Here is a 5,823-nt window from a genome sequence, read left to right as displayed (position 1 = left end):
GGAGATGGAGATGGAGATGATGGAGGGACCAGGAGGTGGGTGAGAAGGTGGGGATGGACAGATGGACAGATGAGGGTGGAGACACCAGGAGATGGAGACGGAGCGTCAGGTGGGTGGTGGGATGAGGAGATGGAGGGATGGCCATGTGGAGGGACGGATGGATGGACAGATGGATGATGGACAAGTAGACGCCGGCCAACTAGATGCCCCCTGCTGGGCCCTCTGCTCACTCACACGTCTTGTTGGGTGACACCAACTTCTTGGTGGTCCCAAAATGGATCCAGATGAACTTCCCTGGGAGAGCAGCAGTGGCCACTGCCCCTGGCAGGCCCCGCCCACAGACCCCACCCACAGGCCCCTCCCCCTCCACTCACCAATCAGGAGGAGTTCGCGGGAGATGTTAGGGTCTTGTGTTTTCCATCCTCCAGATGAGATTGGATGAAGTTGGGAAGATGTTTGGGGGTCTCAGTTGGGGTTCAACATCCTCCAGGTGGGACAAAGTTGGGGAGATCTTGGAGTCTTGGAGTTCAATGTTGTCAGCGTGAGGTGGGACAACATTGAGGGAGATGGTTTATGTCTTGGGTTCTCCATCCTTCCAGGGGAAGAGGGATGAATTTGGGGAGATGTTTGCGGGTCTTGGTTGGGGTTCAACATCCTCCGGGTGGGACAACACTGGGGGAGATGTTGGGGGTCTTGGAGATCTCCACCGGCTAGATGAGGAGAGATGAAGTTGGGGGAGATGGTTGGGTCTTGGGTACTCCATCCCTCAGGTGGGACAACACTGCGGGAGATGTTTTGGAGTCCTGGGTTCTCCACATTCCAGATGAGGTAGGACAAAGTTGGCAAAGATGTTTGGAGTCTTGGTTGGGGTTCAACATCCTCCAGGTGAAGAAGGCATGAAGTTGGGGAAGTGTTTGGGGTCTTGGGGTTCAATATCCTCCAGGTGGGACAAAATTGGGTGAGATGTTGGGGTTCAACATCCTCTGGATGACGTGGGACAACACCGCAGGAGACGTTTGGTGTCTTGGGGTTCTCCACCCTCTAGATGAGGTGGGACAATGTTGGACAGATGTTTGGGGTCTTGGTTGGGGTTCAACATCCTCCATATGAGGTGGGGTGAATTTGGGGAGATGGTTGGGGTCTTGGGATTCTCCACCGGCTAGATGAGGTAGGACAAAGTTGGAGAGGTGTTTGGGGTCTTGGGTTCACTATTCCCCAGATGGGACAACATTGGAGGATATGTTTGGTCTCAGCTGGAGTTCAACCTCCTCCATGTGAGGTGGGGTGAAGTTGGGGGAGATGTTTGGTCTTGGGTTCCAACATCCTCTAGATGAGGTGCGGTGAAGTTAGGGAGATGGTTGGGGTTGAACATCCCCAGGTGAGGAGGGGGTAAGTTTGGGGAGAAGTTTTGAGGTCTTGGAGTTCAATACTCTCCACGTAAGGTGGGATGAAGTTAGGGGAGATGTTGAGGTTCTGGTTGGCCCAAGGGGTCCAGACATGGGACATCGGGGCCTGGGTGGCACAATGGAGCTGGAGATGGGACATCATAAGACTTAGTGTCCCCAAAGTGTCCATGAATAGGACATCCTGAGTCTTGATGGCTTCACAGGGTCCAGGGATGTGACATCTTGGCCTGGGTGGCCCAAAGTGTCTGAGGATGGGACATTCTAGGTCTTGTTGGCCTAAGGGGTCCAGGGATGGGACATCCTGCTCTGCGTAGCCCTGAGGATACAGGGATGGGAAATTTTGGCTCTTGATGGCCCAAGGGGGCTGGAGATGGGACAATTTGAGTCCAGGGATGAGATATCCTGGGTCTGGGTGTCCCAGGTGGTCCAGGGTGGGACATCTTGGTCTTGGTGTCCCAAGATGGTTGGACATGGGACATCCTGATCTCGGTAGCCGAAAGGGTCCAGAGACGGGATATCCTGGGTCTTGGTGGCCTCACAGTGTCCAGGGATGGGACATCTATGCCTGGGTGTCCCAAAGTGTCCAGGGATGGGACAGTTTAGGTCTTGGTGGCCCAAAGTGTCCAGGGATGGGACATCCTGGCCTGGGTGGTCCATGGGTTGGGGCATTTAACATCTTGATGGCTCAAGATGGCTGCAAATGGGACATCTTGAGTCCAGAGAAGGGATGTCCTTGGTCTTATTGTCCCCAAAGTGTCCAAGGATGGGACATCTTGGGTCTTGGTGGTCTAAGGGGTCCCAGGATAGAACATTTTTGGTATTGGTGGCCCAAAGTGTCCAGATATGGGACATTTTATGTCCCGGTGGCCTAAGGGTTCCAAGGATGGCACATCTTGCGCTGAGTTGCCCAAGATATCCAGGGATGGGAAATTTTGGCTCTTGTCGGCCCAAGGGCGCTGGAGATGGGACATTTTGGGTCCAGAGATGGCACAACCTTGGTCTTGGTGGCGCAAGGGGGCTGGAGATTGGACATTCTGCATCTTGGTGGCCCAAAGTGTCCAGCGATGGGAAATCTTCGGTGCAAGATTTGGACATCTTGGCCCGGGAGCTCCAGGGGTCCAAGGGTTGGGACATCCTGGGTCTTGGTGGCCCCAAGAGTCCAGGGATGGGACATTTTGGGTCCAGAGATGGGACATCTTCGCTCCAGGAAAGGGACATATTGGTCTCGGTGACCCAAGGGGTCCAGTGATGCAATATCTTGGTCTTGGTGGACCAAGATGACTGGAGGTGGTACATCCTCATCTTGGTGGCCCAAAGTGTGCAGGGATGGGACTTCTTGTGTTCAGGAATGGGACATCTTGGCCTGGGTGGTCCAATGGGCCCAAGGGTTGGGACACTGTAGGTGTTGGTGGCCCAAGATGCCTGGAGATGGGACATTTTGGGTCTTGGTGGCTTAAAAGTTCCAGAGATGGGACATCCTGCATCTTGGTGGCCCAAAGTGTCCAGGGATAGGACATTTTGTGTCCAGAGATGGGACGTCTTGGATCTAGGGATGGGACATCTTGGTCTCAGTGGCCCAAAGTTTCCAGAGATGGGGCATCAGAGCTCCGAGATGGGTCATTTTGGTTCACAGTGGCCCAAGGAGTCCAAAGATGGGATGTCTTGGTCTTGGTTGCCCAAGATGGCTAGACGTGGGACATCTTAGGACTTGGTGTCCCCAAAGGGTCTAGGGATGAGACATCCTGGGTCTTGGTGGCCTCACAGTGTCCAGGGATGGGACATCTAGGCCTGGGTGTCCCAAAGTGTCCAGGGATGGGACGTTTTAGGTCTCGGTGGCCAAATGTGTCCAGGGGTCTGGGATTGGACATTTTTTATCTTGGTGGCCTAAGGGGTCCAGAAAAGGGACATCCTGGGTCTTGGTGGTTCAAAGTGTCCAGGGAATTGGCATCTTGGCCTGGGTGGTCCATGGTTTAGGGCATTTAGGTATTGGTGGCTCAAGGGGGCTGGAGATGGGACATACTGTGTCCAGAGATGGGACATCCTGGGTCTTGTTGGCCCAAAGTGTCCAGGGATGAGACATCTTGGTCTCTTTGGCCTAAGGGGTCCAGAGATGGGACCTCTTGGCTCTGGTTGGCCCAAATGTCCAGGGATGGGACATCCGGGGTCTGGGATGAGACACCCTTGCTCTCTGTGGCCCAAGGGGTCCAGGGATAGGACATTTTTGGTCTTGGTGGTCTGAGGGGTCCAGAGATGGGACATTTTAGGTCTTGATCACCCAAAGTCTCCAGGGATGGTACATCCGGGGTCTGGGATTGGACATTTTATGTCTTTGTGGCCAAAGTTGTCCAGAGATGGGAAATCTTGGTCTGGGTGGTCCAAGGGGGCTGGAGATGGGACATCTTAGGACTTGGTGTCCCCAAAGGGTCTAGGGATGAGACATCCTGGGTCTTGGTGTCCTCACAGTGTTCAGGGATGGGACATCTTGGCCTGGGTGCTCCAAGGGGGTCCAAAGGTTGGGACATTTAAGGTCTTGGTGGCCCAAGATGGCTGCAGATGAGACATCTTGGGTCCTGAGATGGGACAACCTGGGTCTTGGTGGCCCCAAACTGTCCAGGGATGGGACATCTTGGCCTGGGTGTTCCAAAGAGTCCAGGTATGGTACATTTTAGGTCTTGGTGGCCCAAGGTGTTCAGGGATGGGACATCTTGCCCTGGGTGTTCCAAGGATGGGACATTTTGGGTCTGATTGGCCCAAAGTGTCCAGGGATGGGACATCTGTAGTCTGGGATGGGACATCCTGGGTTTTGGTGGCTCAGTGGGTCCAGGAAAGGAACATTTTAGGTCTTTTGGTGGCCTAAGGGATCCCGAGATGGGACATCTTGGCCTGGATGGCTCAAGGGGGCTGGAGGTGGGACATCTTACAACTTGGTGTCCCCAAAGGGTGCAGGGATGAGACATCTTGGGTCTTCATGGCCTCACAGTGTCTAGGGTTGGGACATCTTGGCCTGGATGGTCCAAGGGGGCTGGAGATGGGACATCTTGGGTCCCAGGATGGGACATCCTGCGTCTTGGTGGCCCAAAGTCTCCAGGCATGAGACATCTTTCATCCAGGGATGCGATATTTTAGGCCTTGGTGGCCCAAAGTGTCCAGGGATGGGACATCTTGATCTTGGTGGCCCAAGGTGGCTGGAGATGGGACATCTTAGGACTTGGTGTCCCCAGAGTTTCCAAGGATGGGTCATCCTGGGTCTCGAAGGCTTCATGGGGTCCAGAGATGGGATATCTGTGCCTGGGTGGCCTAAAGTGTCTAGAGACGGGACATCTTGGATCCAGGGATGGGACATTTTAGGTCTTGGTCCCAGAGTCTCCAGGGAGGGGATATCCGGTGTCTGGCATGGGACATTCTGGCTCTCGGTGACCCAAGCGGTCCAGGGATGTGACATTTTAGGTCTTGGTGACCTAATGGGTCCAGGGACAGGAAATTTTACCCTGAGTGGCCCAAGGTGTGCAGGGATGGGAAATTTTGGCTCTTAGTGGCCTCACAGTTTCCAGGGATGGGACATAGCAGCAGCGAGAGCGGCTCCGGTAGCAGTGCCGGCCATGGCAGCGTGTCTGGCTGCCACCACGTCTCCTCTTTCACCAGGACCGGGCCACAGTGGGGTGGCCACCTCCCTGTCCTGCCAGAGGATGCAGCTCTGCACCCCTGGCCCTGCTTTTAAAGGGGTGCCTGGGTGGGGCCCTTTGTGACATCACCAGTGACATCACAATGCCCCACTGTGGCAGTTGCACATCCCCCTGAGATCCAGAGGCTTCAATAGGGCAGCCGATGGCTCCTTCGCACCTTTTGTGCCCCACTGTGCCTGTCCCCACGTACACACCAGGGTGGTACCAAGGTGCTGACAGTCACATCCTCCCCTGCCCCGGGCAGGGTGACTTCACCTGCACCAGCTGGGGGGCAGGAGGGGTGGGACCCTCAGTCAGTTGACAGGGTCCTAAGCAAAGGAGGTGCCCAGAGAGACTGAGAAGCTTCTGGACTATGTTGTAATGCCCACAGCCTGTCACGTCCTGCCCTCAGGTATGAGTGCGGAATGGAGGGAATGGAGATTCTCGTTTTCCTGTTCCTGGGAGAGTTTCATCCTCGGTGGAGGAGGGAGCTGAAGGTGTAAAGGGTAGGACTTCTTTCATGCTCTGTGAATGTCCTTTTGCATTATGCCACCTTGACACCTGTTTACTCAGTTTATCAAGGGGTAAGTAAGCCCTCCATTATATCTCCGGGAACTCCCTTTTTAATTCCCAAAACCTACCATTGTTGTTGGATCTTAGGTTGTTCCCCCTTTCCTCTTCTAATATGTGGATGCTTCTTTCTTGGAGCACTGGTAGCAGCAGCAGTACTGGTAGAAAGGGGCAGTTTCTTGACT

This window comes from Caloenas nicobarica, chromosome 28 (genome assembly GCF_036013445.1).
Source record: "Caloenas nicobarica isolate bCalNic1 chromosome 28, bCalNic1.hap1, whole genome shotgun sequence".
NCBI classification, from domain to species: domain Eukaryota; kingdom Metazoa; phylum Chordata; class Aves; order Columbiformes; family Columbidae; genus Caloenas; species Caloenas nicobarica.
This window is presented reverse-complemented; position numbering follows the sequence as displayed.